This window comes from Arvicanthis niloticus, chromosome 26 (assembly GCF_011762505.2).
Source record: "Arvicanthis niloticus isolate mArvNil1 chromosome 26, mArvNil1.pat.X, whole genome shotgun sequence".
NCBI lineage: Eukaryota > Metazoa > Chordata > Mammalia > Rodentia > Muridae > Arvicanthis > Arvicanthis niloticus.
In genome coordinates, this window is record NC_133434.1 from 1,907,152 (window position 1) to 1,926,708 (window position 19,557).

At 37.9% G+C, this 19,557-nt stretch overlaps 1 protein-coding gene across 3 annotated transcripts in view; it reads left to right on the top strand.

The window, feature by feature from the left end:
- Arhgap32 (Rho GTPase activating protein 32) overlaps positions 1-19,557 on the top strand; it is a 230,203-nt gene that overhangs the window by 183,678 nt on the left and 26,968 nt on the right. Inside the window, exon 1 of one of the 3 annotated variants that reach the window (XM_076924593.1) lies at positions 4,869-5,202. The exons of the other annotated variants lie outside the window; for them this stretch is intronic. The gene's annotated coding sequence lies outside the window, so the exon portion shown is untranslated. Of the gene's footprint in view, positions 1-4,868; positions 5,203-19,557 lie in introns of those variants that run through there. 3 annotated transcript variants of the gene reach the window in all.

The window sequence follows — 19,557 nt, forward strand, 5'->3', positions numbered from 1 at the left end:
CCCAGGAACAAGGTCTAGGTAATTGATAGAGATAATTATTTGGTTCAAAACTATCCAATACTCCACAAATAATTTTTATTGTATGTATTTAATGTATTTAACCTGTGTCCACACCATGATACATGTATGGAGATCAGAGGACAGCTGGCGTGAGTTAGTTCTTTCCTTCCATCATGTGGGCACCAGGGATGGAACTCAGATCTTCAGGCTTAGCAGCAAGCGCAGTTACCCACTGAGTCATCTCTCAGGCCCTGATTATAGTATTTATAGTCAATGGTGGGAGAAGGAGCCTCTCTAGATACCCCCATAAATAGGCTTGCATGATGTATTTTTGTCCTCTGTTTGGTAATAGCCAGTTTTCATTTTCCTCTGGTAGAAGATACAGAAATAGCTGAGCTTTCATTTTGGGGAAGAACTTTATAATTCAGCATGTAGCTAAGTGAGATCTTTATATTTATTTAAGAAGTATTTTAATATGATGCCATACCAACCTGATTCAGTAGTATAGTTTTGAAATTAGGAATAAAATTCTCCATAGTTTTTGTTTTGTTTGTCTCTTTGTCGTGTGAGGCAGTGCTGGGCGTAGAGTTCAGGGTTTGGCTGCATGTTGGTCAAGGGCTGTACCCCAGAGCAGCGTTTCCAGCCTGCAGTGTCAAATTCATTTGTTTTTAATTTTTATTAGTTTCTTGAGAGTTTTTTAACACATTTTGCGTATGCCTGCCCTCTCCCTCCTACAGTGTTCTTTTAAGGCAAAGCTTCCTTGTGTTCTTCTAAGAAAGTGGTCTTCTACTATCTCGATTTCTTTGTTGTTTTTCTTGTGAAGTTGCTAATTATAGTTCTTTCCTTTATTTCTTTTTGCCCCTCCCGCCCAGCCGCCCTCCTTTCCTCTTCCCTCCCTCCTCCCCTTTGTTGTTTGAGTTTTCAGCTCCTTTATTGGCATCCTCTTTCAGGCTCACTTTAACTGAAGTGACCATGCTTTTCCTTATTACATTTGGAATGTTATCTTGAATAGTCCTCCTGCTGCACAGATACACATGTGAGACTGACACTTTAAGCATCTGATTTGAGCTAGAGAGATGGCTCAGTGGTCAAAAGTAGTGGCTGCTCTTCTAGAAGACTCAAGTTCAATTCCCAGCACCCACATGGTGGCTCACAATCCAGTGTAACTCCAGTGCCAGGGGGATCTGATGCCTTCTTCTGGCCATTATGGACACCAGGCATGCACACGGTACACAGATATACATGTAGGCAAAATACTCATAACAGGAACACAATTAAAATGATAATTTAAACAAGAATGATGAGGTGATAAAAGTCCGTGTCGTTGATGGAAGAGTCGGGTGTTAGAAAAAGTGAGGTAGCCTCCTCCCTGAATATAATGTAAATATTATGTCAAGATCGTATTTTCTTATGCTGCACCAGGAAAAGAACCCTAGAAAATTGATGATGCCTTCCCCCTCCTCTTGCTTGCCTCCTCTTCCACTGTATAGAAGGTTGCATCCTTTGTGCATAATGCATACTTGAAAACAGTTTTTGCCTTGTAATTATGAACAAGAACTGTTTCCATTAGAGACATCAAAAATATTTCCTAAGATCTCTCATCCCTAAAACTGTATAAGGAATAGGTCCCTAGACACACTTGTCCTGCCCTGATTAGTCCTTGGCACTTAAGAAATCATTTCAAATTTGGATTTTATTCATTAATCAGATTAATTTATTATCTTGTGTGGTGCTAGAGATCTAACCCCAGTCTCGTTCATGAGAAGTCCAAGTGCCTGATTGTTGAGCAATAATAATATCCCAGTGCCCTGGTAAGTAATTACTTAGGTGCATGCTACATGCTGTAGCTGAAATAGAACACAGCAGATGGAATTTCATCCTTGGTGAAATTGAGAAGGAGCTATGAGGGGGTGGTGGTGAATAAATCAGTGAGATATATGGTATAGTAGGTAATTGCTGTGGAGAAAAGCACAGCAGAGTGGGGTTCAGAGACTGGGCATCTGGAATATTGTTCTTATGGGGTTGAGATTACAGGAGAGAAGTATGTTCAGGGAAAGGACTGTTGGAACATCACTTTTGAACAAAGACCTAGAGGAGATAGAGAGGGAAGATGAGCATATACCCAGGGAAACCTCTGAAGAAGAACCAAGGAAGTATTAAGATAGAGAGCTGTCTGGGTTTTAGCTTGTGAAAGTGCCAGCAGGAGAGCCAGGTGAGCTAGAGAGACCTGAGAGATGGAGTCCAGAAGGGAAAGGACGCCTGTGTTTCATCCCCCTTGGGCTGAGGTACCACTGTGGGGTTTGGCTGTTATTTGGGAAGGTAATAAAGAGTGTAAGAACAGTTGCTTGAGCTAATGTACTCTGCTGAAAGGATAATTTTGGTGGCTGACTTAAAAGACTCAAGAATGGCTGTTTTGAGTGACCAGGCAAGAGGTGATGGTAGCTTTGAGCAGTTTGTGGGACATGAAAATGTTTAGAAAAATGTTTGATTCTCAATATATCTGGCCATCGTTCAAAAAACTTGTACACACACTGTGAAGGCTTTGGATTATTCTAATAATATTTATAATAGAAAGTTAAGAATGTAGCCAGTTGCCTCCCCAGTGAATTCTCTTGGCCTCCTACAAGCACCAAGGCCCATCCTACTCTGTTTTTCACATCTAGACAGCTCTAAATGTTGTGTTAATGTGAAGGAGAGTGACAGATGACTTCCCTTTTGCCATAAGTGATCAGTAGTTGACACAACCCAGTACATTTTTCAGTTAAAGGTACTTGCAAATTTTTCATTTTGAAATGTCTTAGAAAAAGTTGCAGAAATAGCACAGAGAGGTCCCTTGTCCTTGTCAATCCCGAGTTGTTACATCTTACATAACTAGCTGTGCAGTGTGTTATGAAAAGTAGGGGATTGATGTCATCCTGTACAGTTAACCATAGTGGAGACTTCACTCTGAAATCTGCCAGCATTGGTGCACTCTCCTGTGTGTCTCACATGGCAGAGAACAGTCTCAGGGTTTAACTTGAGAGCTGCTGGTATGGACTGTTCATTTCTCTCAAATCTACATAAACTTTTGTGGAATATACTTATTCTTACCTCTTAATATTTGGAGTAAAATAAAGGCCTTGTGAATTGTACTGGGTGCTAGCAAAGTGACTTTCTATGTTACATGTTTCTTCTGTTCCCATCTTGATTCTTTGTGTTTGTGTGGAGGGTGTGTATGTGTCTGAACATTTGTGGAGGAGTATACCTTTGCATGCATGTGGAGCCCAAAGGGTGCTGCTGGTTGTCTTTCTCAGTCACCCTCCACCTTATTTTTGGAGACAGGAGTTTCTCACTGAACTCAAAGCTAACCAGTTCAGCAGGACATTTGGCCAGTGAGCATCAGGTATTTGCCTGTCTCTTTCTCTGTGTGCTGGGATTATAGACACCTCCACCACACCAGGCTTGTCTGCGTGCTGGGGCTCTACATCAAGTGTTTGCGCTCGTGTGGAGAGCAGTTTACCAACTGAGCATTTCCACAGCACTCTGCCTTTGTCCCTTTTTCCTCCTCTTTTCTCTCCCTTACCCTCTTTGCTTTGTTTAGTATTGAACAAAGAAATGATTTTTTGGGCGGGGGCAGGTGTTTTAAATTGAAATTAAAGAAGACACCTTCTTTGTCATGAATAAATCTTAGGAGTCTTACATCCTGTTCAGAAAAACCCCACATACACAGCTCTTCCACTGCCAGAAAGTTTACTGCTTTTTTCTTGCCACACTTGGGATTCCCTGTGTCCTTTTGTGTCCTAAAACCAAATAAATTGTTCTTTTTTTTTTTTAAATGTGGCTTACTATTTAGCAACAGTTTTATATTCACAGCTATGTTCAAAAACAGAGGAAAGAATAAGTGTAGCCACGAGTCTCACATGGTGCGTGGTAAATACTCGGTGGGTCTTGTCTCTGCTGCTTAATAGCTACACTGCTCTGGCACATTGCCCAGCCTCTGCCGTGGTTTCTTCATTTGTAAGATCAGATAACAGCATCAGCATTAAGAGTTGGATGAAGATTTTTGTAAGTACTTAGAATTATGTCTGGTACCTAGTAAGGATTTCGTTTAAGAAAACAATATATGACAATGAAATTTTAATTGGAATTGGTAAAACCTCAGTTGGAGCAGGAAGTATGTCAGTGTTTTCTAGTTTTTTTTTTTTTTTTAAATCCAGTTCAGTGGAGATAATGTAGGATGAGGGTTCTCTCCAGAGTGTAGTACTTGTGCAGATTACCAGTGATGGTGTTTTGTGAGTGCCCATGTGGTGGAGTTCGCTAAGCATTGGCTCCTTTGCTGATGAATGTCTCCAGGAGAGGACAGGAAGTACCTTGGAGTCAGTGATGAATCGAGCCTCACACTGTGCAATGAAAGTTCGTTTTGGAAGTTCTGGATTTTCAGTTCTGAGCAAACTCTTCTTTTCCATGACACATGTATAATTTGTCATTCTCAAAATTTTTCATGCAGAGGGAGGCTGTGTAAACGGATGCGTCTTAAAACATGTCAGTAGCACAGCGGTCACAACTTAGTATCAACCAAGGTATTGAAAGGTTTGTTCCCTCAGCCTGTTGCAATTGGTTTCATGACTCAGCCTTTTAGACTAACAATACTTCCTACTTGGTTTCGTACCTTTCTTGTCTTACTTTGGCTTACCATGCCTCATTTTTTCAGTTACTGTCCCCACCCACTTAACAAACACAAATAACTGAATAGTAAGTAACTGGCAAAGCTTGAAGGGCACAGTTGCAATTTCCTAGGGCTGCTTTCTGACCAGGAAACGCTCACCTGTGGGAGGCTTGTGGGTGGAGCCATACTGGTGAAGCCTGTTCTGCAAGTGTGAGCTTAGTTGGGGCGTTCCTGTGGTGTGGCTAAGCTGTGCAGGCTGGGAGAGGAAGATTACACTCCTGAAGGCAGAGCTCTCACCAAGGCTGACTCAAACAGGGCTGAAATCCAGGCCAAGTGCTTCTGAAAGGGGGACCTGGAAACAGCTGGCACCTCCAAGGGGATAGAGATCTGGCCAGGAGCCCTCTGGTGCTGGATAAGGTCTGAGCTGCTGTGATTGTGTTTCATTTGTAAGCAGTTGCACAGAATGCACAGCTACCGTTGCCTGCCGAGTCTACTGCTAGATACAGTCACGGAGTAATTTTAAATACTGATCTTAAAAACTTGCATCACAGCAAGAGGTAAGGAGATCACAATCCGTCATTCAATATTTCATTCAAACTACGTTTGGACTAATTCCTTGGAGGTATTTTTAGATTATGTTTGATCTAAGATCTTAAGAGAGTATGTGATTCAGTATTTATCTGGAAATTGAATAATAACATTAATATTTGTTTTGTTTGTAGAGATGTAATCACTTCTTAAAGTAAAATTTGCCAGTTGTACTGCACAGGTATTATTTTCCCAGAGATTTTTAGGAAATACTTATTTTTCTACTGTTTCTGGTCAGCTTATTTAGTAATAATGTCTTCTAAACCTGAGTTAATATAACAAGAGATTTTCATCATTAGACAGTCATGCATGTGAGTGTGTGTGGGGGTGTGTGTGTGTTTCTTGTGGGCTAATACTGATTGAATGTTCGATTAGAGGAAAGTCAGCAGGGTTGGCTTAAGACCTGAAGGTTCTGAGAAGTCTGCTTGGTTAGTTAGCATAAGGAAGTAAGTTCCTGTCTGTCTTCCCGACTCCTGCCAGCGTTCTGCTCCTTGAGCACAGTCCTTCCCAAGGACCAGTGTCACTCATGAAGGACAGAGTGCTTATGTGGTGCTTTGAGAGAGCATTTTCATTACGCTATTTCACTAGCATGGCATGGAAGGAAGTATTTTCTCTAAAACACAAAGCAGCCTAGTTATGTTATCTTTTCAAGATTGACCCACCATTGCTTAAATTGTAACCAATATTGTAATTCTCAAAACATTAGGTAGAGAAGTTGCAGAATTTAAAGTTCTTTTTCATAGCTAACTTTACAAAAAAAAAACAAAAAAAACAAAAAACAAAAAACAAAAAAAACAAAAAAAAAAAAACACCTGTTACTCAGACAAAATGATCTGAAAGCATAACTTTTTGGCTTTCAAGTATTGGATAATAATGTTTTGTACTTTGAAGAGAGCAGAAATATAAATTAGCTGGAAAATTACAGGAGAAAAAAGTAGAAACCCTCTTATATTTTCTGTACCCTCCCTTGGTTACCCTTCTTTGGAGTTATACGGCCAAATCTGACTAAACTTGGTCTGAAAAGCTGAATCAGATTCTTTGTCAGTCATGTACTAAGGGAAGATTACCAGAGTTTTCAGATCAAAGGGGAAAGAAATTGTAATGGGGAAACAATTCCTGCTTCCTGAAACAGGGCTAATGTTTGACACCTGTCAGTCCTTGTAAGGTAAGTTGTGGCTGTTTGGATTTTCATTTCCTTGTATTCTGAAGGAAACAGGGTTCTAATAGGTGATATGCTAAAGATCTCCAAATTTTGAAGGAAGGAGGCAACTTTTGCCTTTAAAGAGACTTATGTAAGTTCCATACTCTCAAAATACCTATATTTTTAGAACTTTTACTTTTACCTTTTGCTGTAAAACCTTTACAATTCCCAACCCATCTATGGTAACACTAGTGCTCCATGCCAGTCTTCATAGCCTAATAGCACACACCGTGATAGTAAGTGGATGTTTGTACTTGAGTCTAATCAAAGAAGGAAAACAGTATCCAGGAAAGAGGATTTTCATGCCATTGAGTTTAAGGTTCTAAAATTTTGTTTCCTAGAAGTTTATGTAGTATCTTGGTAGACCTGTATTAACTTTGATATCCCTAAAATATGTGGTTGCTATACTTTAATTTTATAATTGTATAAGAATGTACGTATTAATAAATTTCTTCCTGAAATCATACTTACCAAATAGTGCATCCTAGAAAAATAAGAGCCCAAGAAATATTAAACCTCTTAGCAGGTTTAAAAATCTGTAACCTGTGTATTATCTTATTCTGGTGTTAAAATACATTCAGCATCAGGGAATTTATATCTATCTCAAGTTTCCTCCTACTCGCTTCTGGTAAAATGCAAATCTTCCTTTTGTTCCACTTTTAGAAACGAAATTAGTCATAGTCTTTTATATAACTGAGTTGGTAAAGTCACCAAGTTATTAAAAAAACACACTTTGCTTTTTCAAAGAGTTGAGGAACAAAACCACTCACATATATTTTTGTTCATAATTGAAATTTAAAAATAAAAACAAGTACCTCTAAGCTAAAAAAAAACCTATGAGCTTATTTATATCAACCTAAAGTTAGAGAATCTAGATTTGAGACTCTGGGATATTTCTAATAGGAGTCCTAGTTCCCTGAAAAATCAGATCACCAGTGTAGATACCAAGAACCTTATCTAATGTTATGACATTTCCCAGGGAACATGGTGTTTAAAAGCTCCATGTTGTAGCTGTGCATTTTATATCCTCTGGTGAAGGACAGCAGCCTGATGCTTCTTTGGTGTCATTTGCAGACACAGTCTTATTTAAATATCCATATATTTTAGGCATGCCATATAGAAGTGCCTTGTGCTAGGTGTAGAGAAGCCTGTTGCCTGTTTTCTGCTTAGTTTTTTTTCCATGCGAGCTGTTCTTCTATCACTGAAAGATACTCTTTGAAAATGACTGCAGACCTATTTTCCAGAGCCTTTAGAGCCATTGATTTGCTTTCAGGTCAGCAATGTCTTTGAAATGGCTCCTCATCTCCCCCATCAGCAAATGAGAGCCTATTATATAACTGTCAGAGAGTTATTACTGCCTGTGTGCCATTTTAAATCCAGCATGCAGGACCTGACAGGCATTCCTAGGATACCTGGTTTCCTCCCTTTGAAGTTGGAATGTCAGACATCACTGTAAGAACTGTGCAGGCTCCATATATTTTCTCTCTGGCAGCCTCTTGCATCTGTCACCTGAATCAGATACAAAATCATGTGTTTTCTTACTTTCAGAATTGTTAATCATATATATAGAAAAAAAACCCATTTGTGCTTTTTGTTTGTTTGTTTTACAATAACATCAAGAACATATTTAAAGCTGAAGCTCAGCTTACTCAAAGAGTTTTAAAGTTTATGTTTGGGGAATAAGGACAAAGTTGGACAACTATTATATTCCTGATTTCAAAAATAGAAGCTAACTTTGGTGGTTCCTGCAGAAGACATTAAGGATTTTGACTTTTGAACATGAATCTGCAGAAGCCCAGAATTTTGTAGGTAAAACTTACCATTCTTTTTTTTCTTTGGCTGCAGTAACCTCTTTTTAAAACCTAGGCCCAAAGTTAATCTTTATAATATATATGGAGTTGGACAACAAAAATCATAAAATAAATGGCATTTTATACTTTTCTAAAAACTTAGACACAAATAAACCAAAATAACCAATAGGATTATCATGTAGTAAAATCAATTTTATGCCTAGGTTCTAGAAAGTGATGTATGTTATATAAGTTAGTTATATAATGACTCCTCCCTCTAATTTTAAGCACCCAGGAACAAAATAATTTATAAAGAACTAAACTCAATATACTAGACATTAAACTATAACCTTTAATGGTAACTTTTTAATATTAAGTTTTATTCTATTCTATCTCAAGATGATTTAGGAAGCCCCCCCCAACTTTAAAACAGAGTTTGCTAATTAAGTTTTAGATAATGTTCCTGATAAATTGTTTAAAACATAAATATTTCCCTAGACTTGAGGGTTTTGTTGTTTTGTTTTGAGATATATATGCTGTTTGACATTTGTGTTCCCAAAGAATTTTGTGTTTCGGGGGTACTTTTATTGAAGTCTAGATTTGTGCTGCCTAGTGAAACATCTTATTATATTATTAAATTAAGATCTTACACTGATGGATTGTCTGTAATCTAGCAAAAATCATCATCAAAAACATATCTTCATATTCTTGGCCCAGTACTTTTTCACTAGTGTAGCCAGCAAAGGGCTCACCTTCATCAGACCATGGTTAAAGTCCCTAGTCTGAAACGCTTCAAAACTCTAAATGTTTTGCTTCAAAATGTTGCCACAATAAAAAAAAATTCTGTACCAGACCTCATGTGACAAATCAGTCAAAATGGGGACACACTATAACATTATATAAAATTATCCACAGACCAAATATAAGGCACATGTGGAACATACATGAATTTCATGTTTAGGTTTGGTCCCCTCTCCTTTTCTTTTCCATGGACACATGAAAAAAAAATCCAAATTTGTATATAAGTAGATAGATATGTATGTCTGAATCTGAAAAATATCAGAAATCTAAAGCACTTATAATACCAAACATTTTAGATAAGAGAGATTGGGACTCAATTTCTCTTATTATTGAAAACCAATAAAAGCTTTAAATTCCTAGGTTATTGGCTCAAGTATATATTTTAAAATATTCAAATAGGATGACTAGCGTTGTAACCTAGTGCCAATTATGTAGATATAGAATAGCACCGAAGAAACTGAAGAGACCTAAACTATGGGTGCTAGGTTATATTAATAATATATTGCTGGATATGTAGAAAGTGGAAAGGCATTAATGCTAGTGTTCTCATAACCCTTGACATAGCACATAATGGGGAAGTAATCATTCTATTTAATATATCTGTCTGAATATAAACTAAGCATATAATAGTGAATAGATATATGTAACTCATTTAGAATGCAGTGCTAATAAAAACTGAAATTAAACTCATTAATATCTCCAAGTTCCTGACACATAGTAAGCATTTCATGAACATTTGTTGTTCTGTAATTATAACAGGTTAAGGATTTCTTCTCCTTCATAATTGTCTTACAGCACCAGGAACAGAGCTCTACAAAGTGTCAGAGTGTAGACCAGAACATTTATAGACATAAGAATAAAGTCAGGGATAGAATGTCTTGGTTATTCCTTAATAAAAACTTAACTTTGTGTTTGAGCTTCAAGAAACACCTTTGCTGTGCTCTGTGGAGTGTTTATGAGACTGACCCTGCAAATCTAGCTCGCAGGAGCTCAGGCAGGGGGGCATCTTGCCATCCTGAGCTGTAGGGTAAGATCCCCTTCCTGAGGCCCTCAGAAACTCATACTCGATTTTAGTAAGGGAACCAATGATGATATATATGAGTCTGTTACTTCATTATCCATCCTTGGAACTCGATATGAAATGGGGATTTTTTTTGTCTTTTTTTTCTTTTTTTTTAATTAGGTATTTTATTTACACTTTAGATGCCATCACCTTTCCCCATTCCCCCCCTTAGAAAACCCCTATCCCAGGCCCCCTTTTCCTTTTTGCATTTGTACATTTTTTAAAAAACAATGTTAATCATAGGCTTTATAAGTTTGGTAATGCTCAATCAGAGGTGTAACCCACTGACCAACCTAGATATATCAACTCTCTTTGACTGGTGGAGATACATGAACATCTGCTTCCCTGTCTCCCCCCTCTTTCTCTCTTTCATCACCTAGCTTCTCCTCTCCTTCTTCTCCTCCTCTTCTTACTCCTTCTCTTCCTCTCAGTACTCCTCTCACCTTAGCTCCTCCTACATATCACCCTTCCTGTTAAAATGAAACTTTTCTCTCAAAATACAATTAGAGCATAATTATGCCGATTTGTACCAGTGAGGTACAAGATAGTCCTAATACCCAGTCCATCCTTTTGTTGACTAACCAGCACCTCTGTCGTCTATCCTAACTAAAACATTTAGTTCTGAACCTGGCTTTAGGATGAATGTCAGTTGACAACCATCCACTCAAATCTTTTCTCTCAAGGTAAATAGCCAGGATTGGCTATGAGGCTATAAGTTTTCAACCCCGTTAGAGATCCAGAATGACTGAGTTAACTATAATTGTGGGAAGCACAAAGCATAGCTTCTAAAACTTAGCCAATTTATAGAGACCTCTGAACACCTGGACAGTCCCTCTACTTCAAAACGTTGGAGCATCTGTTCTTCCACCTTCTGGCCCAGGACCTCTGACAGACCTTAGTGCTGCAGAATTATTAAGGGCTGATTACTCTGTCTAGGCAGATATAATCAGTCGACTACTCTGCAAGTGTGCCCTTTTCTGGACAGTAATTTGTCTGTAGAAGGAAAGAGGCAATTCTTGCCTAGTGGCTGTCTCACCACAACTGGAATAACTCCAACGAGAAATGTTTTCAATAGTATAAGAGAAAGAGGTTTCTTAAAATTCTGTATTTCAGTTACTAGATCTTTTTTAGTTGAGTTCCTTTAATACTTGAGTTACAGATTAGAATCTTGCTCAACCATCTAGAAAGTGTCCTTTAGAGATTTGTAGAGCTACCATTCAAGTGAGTTACACATAATTTGTGAGTCTATTTATTTGCAAAAGGAAGTTTCATATGTATCCGTATTTCCTCACCATATCCCATTAAGTGCTGATCTTACTCAAAATGATCACTTTTGGTTTTGTTTTCCAAAGGTCCGTTAGGATTATACATCAATACATGCAAAAAATAAGTTAATTTTCACAGCTCTTGTCTGTATCCCTTTGAGCTATTTAGGACTATATATGAAAGTCTTTCTTGTTTCTTTGCTGTCATTTAATATAACAGCAACCTTACATTTATAAGTCTTTGTTTAGGCTGTCACACTAAAATCCTTCTGTGTATCTCCTTTTATACTTAAAAAAAAACAGTCTTAATGATTATCTTATAAAGGTTCACTTACAATATTTATTCGAATTCCTCAGAAAAACTTTCCATGGCTTCTGGTTTCAGTTGTTAAATTCTGACTCCTTCATCTAGTCTCTGTACCTAAAATGGATATGGAAAGTCTCTCAAAGAGGTTTTGAATTTAATTCACCACTTTCATAATTTTAAAATTAAAAAAAAAAAAATTGGTCAGCTCAAAGCCCCTTCCTCCTTCAGTTGTAGGGGGAACTGATTCCCTCTTCTGGCCTCCACAAGAACAGTACACATATGATATACATAGAGACTCACACACACACATACACATAAAAAAATGAATCTTTAAGAAATAATGGGGTCAGCATGGTCATTGAATAGAAGATAATGTTTGTTAAGTTTTCTGCTCAGCAGTGTTTTAGACTTATTGTTCAGTTGTGACAAAAATCTGATTACATAGTTACTATTGTTAATGTTTTATAGACGAAGCATCATAGTTAGTTCATCCACACTCACACGGCTAGCACAGAGGCAGGTTTGGAAGTTTAGTAACCTTATTATTCCTAACTATGTTAATTTTCTCCATGAGATTGATAGAGGATGTAGTTTAGAAAAAAGATATCATTTAGAATAACAACAAAAATTGTAACATTTCTGAGACTAGCTTTAACAGAAAATATGTAAGACCTTCATAGGAAAAGCAATTGAAGGATACAGAAGTGTCCTCAGTAAAGGGAGAAGAGGATTTTGTTCATAACTCAGGAGACTCCACATTACAGTTCAAATAATTTACTTTTCTCCAAAATAATCTATAATTGGGAACAGATTCAGTGACATTTCCAAAGGTTTTTACCCTGACACGTTGATTCTAGGATACCTATGAAAAAGTATAGGACTATAAACACAGGGAAGTTTTGAATAAGTGAAAAACTTAATACTGATGGCAAGTGGACTCGCAGAAGTTGCTGTACATCTTTTTACAAAATAGAGGTTGCTTTACAAATTAGTAGACACAGGATTATTTAATTAAAGGTAAAAGAATAATTGATAACATATAACAGGATTATTTAATTAAAGGTAAAAGAATAATTGATAACATATATGAAAGAGAACTCTAAAATGTGAAGTGCTGAATTTTTATGTGGGAAATCATACAGTATGTTTATGACTTGGGATAAAGAAAAATGCCATAAAGTATTGCTATTATACCTAAAGGCATGCTTTAATGTCCAATAAGAAACAAACTACAGATATGGTAAAGATTTTTATGTGACATAGTCAACTGACATTTGTTTTCTGGTTATAAAAGAATTAATACCTATCAGTAAGAAAAATATGATCAAACAAAAAATAAGTTATTTCACTAAAGAGTAATCTGAATTACAGTTACAAGTAAAGCCAAACGCTTACTGAACTAGCAATCACAGAGTGCATGTTAAAGTCAAGTACAGTGTGGTATTTGTGAGATTGATGGAAGAAAAAAACAGAATAGGCTGCAGGTATGAGGAATGGGCATGCCCATCCATGGAAGTGCAGTAGCAGTGAGATATTAGGACTGTCATCCTAGAGATGACTCTGGTAAACTTTAAGTAAAGTTGGACAGCAGCGGCATACTTTGCAGAAAAATGATTCTGAGCATGGGTGCCAGAGGAAACCTCTCACTGTGCCAGGTGCCAGGGTGCCAGGAAAGCACTTACTATGTAGCTTTATGCAATTTTAATTAAAATTAATAAAAACTCTAGCTGATAATAGGCTACCGTAAGAAGAAATGGTTGTGTATACATAAAAGATTAATACAGTAAAAAAAAATTAATATCCTGAACCACAAGTACCAGGGATAAATCACAAATATATAATGATATAGAAAGTTTGATATCAGGATTTCATTCCTAAAATTCTAAACATAGAACATGCTTAACTGAATTATTTGTGACTATATACACATCTAGTTTGAGTACAAAACACTGGTGAAGATGAAAAATTCTAAATTTGAGATAAAGGTTTTCCATGTAGAGAAAATAGGATTAAGGAGAGCCTACTGCTTCAGCAGTTAATAGTGCTTTATTTCCTAATTTAAAACAGGAAAAAATTTATGTGGTCAAGTAATGTGGCAATATGCTCCGCTTGGAAAACCCAGATGATGATACATGAATATTCATATTACTTTAATTTACTGCTTCTCAATCTTCTTAATGCTCAGACCCTTTAGTACAGAGCTTCATGTTATGGTGACCCCCAACCACAAAATTGCTTTTGTTGCTCCTTCATGACTGCAATTTTGCTACTGTTTCAAATTGTAATTCAAATGTCTGTGTTTTCCAATGGTCTTAGGTGACCCCTGTGAAAGGGTTATTCAGCCCCTGAAGGGCTTGCAACCCACAGATTGAGAACCACTGGTTTAACTCTTCTGTACAATATAATCAAAGTTAGATGTAAATTTCAAAGTAAGTATCTATGTACAGTTGGTTCACTGACTCCTGACTCTCCAACACCTTCATACCACAGAGCCATTTTTTTTGCTCATGTTTTTTAGTTTGTTCTGAAGCTGGTCTCTGATCACGTTTACTATGCAAAGATTAGCCCTTTAAACACAGTTGGGCTTAAAACAAAATAAGCCCTTCTTATAAAAGATTTAAAAAATAGTGTTGTATTAACTCAGTGAGCATTTTATATGTATTTTGATTATACTCAACTCTCCTTTCTCTGAACGCCTCTCATATCCACCCTCTCCAATCAACCCAACTCGGAGGCAGGAGCGGAGGCAGGAGCGCAGGGGAGATGAATAGGAGGGGAAAGACTAGGTGGGGGGAGGAGGAAAAAGGGGAAGAAGAATTGTTTCCTCTTCCTCCCACCCCCCTGCTCCTTCTTTTATCTCTTCTTCACCCCAGTGATTACAGTTTATGTTATCCAACTATAATAGTTTGAATGGAGTTTCCCTATAATGTGGGAATAGTGTCCAACTTGACTCCACTTGCTAGTGAATGAAAACTCCAGTTCCAGGAAGGGTTACTTTTCTTTGAATTTTTGGCCAAGGGGGTCCCATAGGTTACTTCCTCCCAAGCATTATAAGCTATTGCCAATACTCTTGTCTGCCTTCCAGCACTAGATGGTAAACCCTGTTGCTGGAAACATCTCATACATTAAAGGACTCCCCCTAAGTAGGACACAAATGTCATATTCCTCCCCAACAAAGCTTGAGATTATCATAGATTATCATAGAAAAAGAGGCAGAAAGTGTGTAAGAGCCAAACTTGGTGGATAACTTCAAGAAAACTGTTTTCTGAACACAATAGGGCAGTTGCACATATGAACTTACAGCACGTTCAACAGTGTATCCAAGGTCTACAGGAGCTTAAGCCAGACAGAAGCCTAGCGTGTGGCACAGTTGGCAGGAAGGTGTGATCCCTCTCTGAGGCACCGTTGGCAGTTGATAGCTGCTGGGAGAGGGAGAGTCATCTTTCTTTCATAATGTGACGCTGGTAAGTTGATCACGCTGCAGGGCAGGCCTTAAAATTTATATTTTAGGTTTTCTTTCAAAAAACAGAATTTTATATTAGCCTATCAAGACCGTTTAGTAACAGTCTAGATAAAATTCTTACTATGTGTTCCATGGTGTGTGTGTGTGTGTGTGTGTGTGTGTGTGTGTGTGTGTGTGTGTGTATTTGCTATACTTAATAAAAGCAAACTTTAAAAATACAAATAAAAATTAAAGTGTTTTTATATTTTTGTAATAGAAAATATTTAAAGTACATAATTAAGACTTAGAATCCTTGGTATAAAGAGGCTGTTCTAACAGCCTAAATGACATGTAGAAGTTAGTCACCTGCACGTCTCTTCCCTACTGTTGAGTTCCTACTGAGTGTTACCTAGTCTGTGTTTGAGAGCAAAGGAATAGGAATTGGAATACAATGTGTGAGATACCTCTGGATTTTAAGCATTACAAGCTTTATTTACATTTATACGTTCATTATATCTTGTATTTAATCAGGGCAATCTCCACAGAGTGTGTGTACCAAAATTATCTCCCCACCAGCCTTTCGTTTTGCCTGCTTGACTTTCTGAGTTTGTAATAAATGTTACTAATAATGAATGTTCAAATAAACTTAATGAGGCCATTTTCTAGATACAAACCAGCTTCTGTATTACACACTCAGAAATTACGCCAAGCCCAGACTTGTTTTGTTAGTCCAAAAGATATGTGAGGACTGATCTAGGGAAGGGAACTCTAGGTGAGGCATGAGAACTCAAGTCAGCTTTGAGACTGTTTGGGAATTATGGTCATGTAATTAAAGACCTCAGTGTCTCACCTCCATGTCAGGGTTCACCTAGCTCGACAGAAATGGCCGTCTTTAGTATCTCCCTATGAACTGGTAATTGCTATCATAAAGATTTACCTTGTCAAGTAGACTAAGCCATACTGCTAAAGCTTGTTACTACCAGGAAGACAAGTCTGGTAGGTTTGCCTGGTTTTTAAAAAGATTGCAGATAAATCACTGTGGCTAAATAATATGGGAAAAGTTAGTATTGTGACCTATGTTACATTATTAATTCCGGAATAGGAAACTTGGGTATAAAATGTGATTCGTTTTAGTGGTATCACTTTATGCTTCTTACACATTTTATTGTTTTATTGTCTTTAGCCTGTTTTGTGGACCTTGACCCTCCCAGCCTCCCTTCTACTGCCTTCCTGTTACTGTGTTTCTCTAGGAATGGGCTTGTCAGCACTTAAACGCTTGCAAGCAAACTTTACCTTCCTCAGCAGCACTTTTTCAGTTGAGTTGAGAGTTTATGTTGCCTTCATGAGAGTAACTGGTAACGTTGGGAGGGGTGGGGACAGTTCTTCTATCCAAAGTGAGTTCCTTTTGGCCATTTTGATATGTAGGAAGCAGGAAGAAGTTTAAGTGAAGAATACTAACATAAATGAACATTTGTTGCTGCAGCATTGAATTTGAGATAATTTGAGCATTTTATTAGTTTCTAATAACTACTTTCTAATCCAATGTGATTAATCCATATACTGTTACCATCATGAATATCTATTATTTTAGAGATCGTGCTAGGATATAAATTTCAAAAAGGAAACCTGCCATCCCCTTCTACTCCCACTCCTGGATGTCATGTGATATATCAGTAATGGTTCTGAAAAGGTAGCCGGAATGAGGTGACTACACAGTAAAAGCAAGGAGGACCCATATACCAGCACTTTTTCCCAGCACCCTCCAGTGCAAATGGAGCCTAGAATCACTAATGATATCTTCTGATGTCTTAGTTTTGTGCTTTATTGCACCTTTAGTCAATTAGACCTTGCATCACTGTTTTAGAGAAAATAAATGTGCACATTCTTCACTCTAACTGAGAAAGAAAGCCACATTAATACACCAAGAAGTAGGGTGAAAACAGCCCAATGCCCTGGAAGACCAGTTGAATAAAGACTACATTCTGAATAATGGGGTTTATTATAATTGAGAGTTTAGTTAAAGGATCGTAATTGTAAATTCATCCTATCATTATTAATTAGTTGTGGTATTCAGTGTATAATTAATTCCCATTGATGACTAAGTATGATATTTCTAGTAAGAAAAAAAAGAGTCCTTTTCCCTTTTCTACTATTGAGGAGCTCAGTTCAATATGTACAAATATGCATAATAAAAATAAATCTTAAAAAGAACTAGCTATATATATATATTCATGCATATGTGTGTGAATTTAAGTGTTTGGGAAAGATATATGCATTACTCATCGTTTTTATATGATAAACAGACTGATACATCTTACTTTCCAAGCTCAATTTATCTTGGAGCTTATACAGTATCAGTAGATAGTCTTTTTTAAGAAATAAAAAAAAAAAAAAATAGGCTGGGTGAGGAAGTGCATACCTTCCAGCACTTGGGAAGCAGAGGCAGATGAATCTCTGAGTTCAAGGCTAGCTCAGTCTACATATCGAGTTTCAGGCCAGGGCTACCTAGTGATACCCCCGTCTCTAAAAAAAAAAGGGGGGGGGGTGCAAACCAATAACTCCATGTGAGTGTAAAACGATGTATTCACCCAAGTCCTTATTGGTCCACTTTTGGATTTGTAACATACACAGTGGGTGGGTTTTTGGTTTTGGTTTTTTAACATCATCACCTGTTTTAAATTAGCTGAGCTAGTCAGTGAGTTCCCATGGCATAAAGCCCATAGTCTCTGTTAAGGCCTGTCCATTGTAAGCACATTGCATACCTGCACCCCACTAGTTCTCAGAGCTTCTGTCTCTTTGATATATATTCTTTGCAGAAGTTCTCCCTGACCATCCTGTCTGCTGGAATTGCTTTGATCTTAAATCGTGTTTACCTCATCCTACCTATTTCCTTAGTAGCCACTTACAGAAAAAAGAAAAAGAACCTGCCATTTCCTTGGTTGTCATACTTCACCCTACTTCTCCCCTGGGGTTCCTGGAACACAGGCAAAGTCCGTAATGGGTGGTCCACAGTCTGGGAGGAAAACAGAAAGGTTGTGGTTCCTGGGCTCCTGGGTCCACACACAGAGTCCATACACCAGGCAGGGAGGGGAAGGCAGAGACTGGATTGGCGGCAGAACTTGGTCTGATTCAGAGTGAGTGCCTGCGGAATATGGAGGGGCTGGAAGAGAGAAGGCCTTCTCTGGGAGATTTAGGCATGGCTCTTTAAGATGAAGGCCTCCCCTGAGGTGATCCTTGATGAAGATCCTTGTCCAAACTTTATTTGATGGTAGATGTGAATGCATTCATCTTACTCGGGGTGAACCCAGGATTAAATATCTTTTGTGAGAGGAATGTCCAGGATGGGAAGCTCATTGGCTGAATGCTCAGGGGGCTTATCTAGATACCTCATTAGCATAGAGACAGAAGGTTGTTATGCTACTGTGACTGATTGCCATGGTCCTCAGTGTCACACATGTTCCAGAGTAGATAGAGGTAGGCCGGAATGGCTCCACTCCTGCTGTTCTCAATTTCGAGATTCCCCGGGGTTCGAGCTCACTCAGCCTCACCATTTCTCATGCCTGCCTGGTAACAAGGTCTCAGGTGCCCTACATTTGCTGTCTTCATTTAGGTAGTGCCATACAGGTGCTAAGAGCACGAGCATTAGCAGATGGCTCGGTTTTGAATTCTAATTATTTAATCCTAGCATGTTGAGTTTCCGTCTTGTTCCTCAGGATCCTCATCTAATATTGGATCTAAAAGGCTGCCGTACGGTCAGTGGTAAAAGAATTTGCCTCACAGGCGTGTTAACCCAAGTGTATGTAAACAGGGTTTTTTTAAAAGCCAGGTGTTGTGGTGTATGTCTGGAACCTGGAATACATAGATAGAGACTACAGAATCACTTGGAATCTCCTTGGCTATCCTGAATACAAAATATGGCAAAAATAATAAGAGAGAGCCTGCTTAAAGGAGAGAACTGACTGCCAAAAGTTGTCCTCTGCCTTCCATGCATGACACGTAAACACAATAGTAACTATAAATTAATTAATCAAGTTATTAGCAGCTGGGGAAAATAAACTCACAGTAGCCTATTATTTCAGCTTGTGTCATGGACCCTGGAGTTAGCAAAATATACAATAAATGTCTTACCACATATTGGTAAAATTTAGAGCATGTCATTTAGTTTTGCAGCAAAGAACTTGAGATAAGAAGGTTTATAATTTTTGCAGGCTTAGAGCACATTAAAGGTAGCACCAAAACTATATTGTTGGTTCTAGGTAAAAAGTAGCATTTTGTTTTGAGTCAAGGCTCACTGTGTAACACTGGCTGGTCAAGAACTCACTGTACAGACAAGGCTGGCCTCAGAGACATTAATCCACCTGCCTTTGCCTCCTGAGTGCTAGAATTAAAGGTCATCATGACCAGCTTCTAAGTAAATTTTAAACATTTAGTGACTATGCAGATTCATCTACTGAA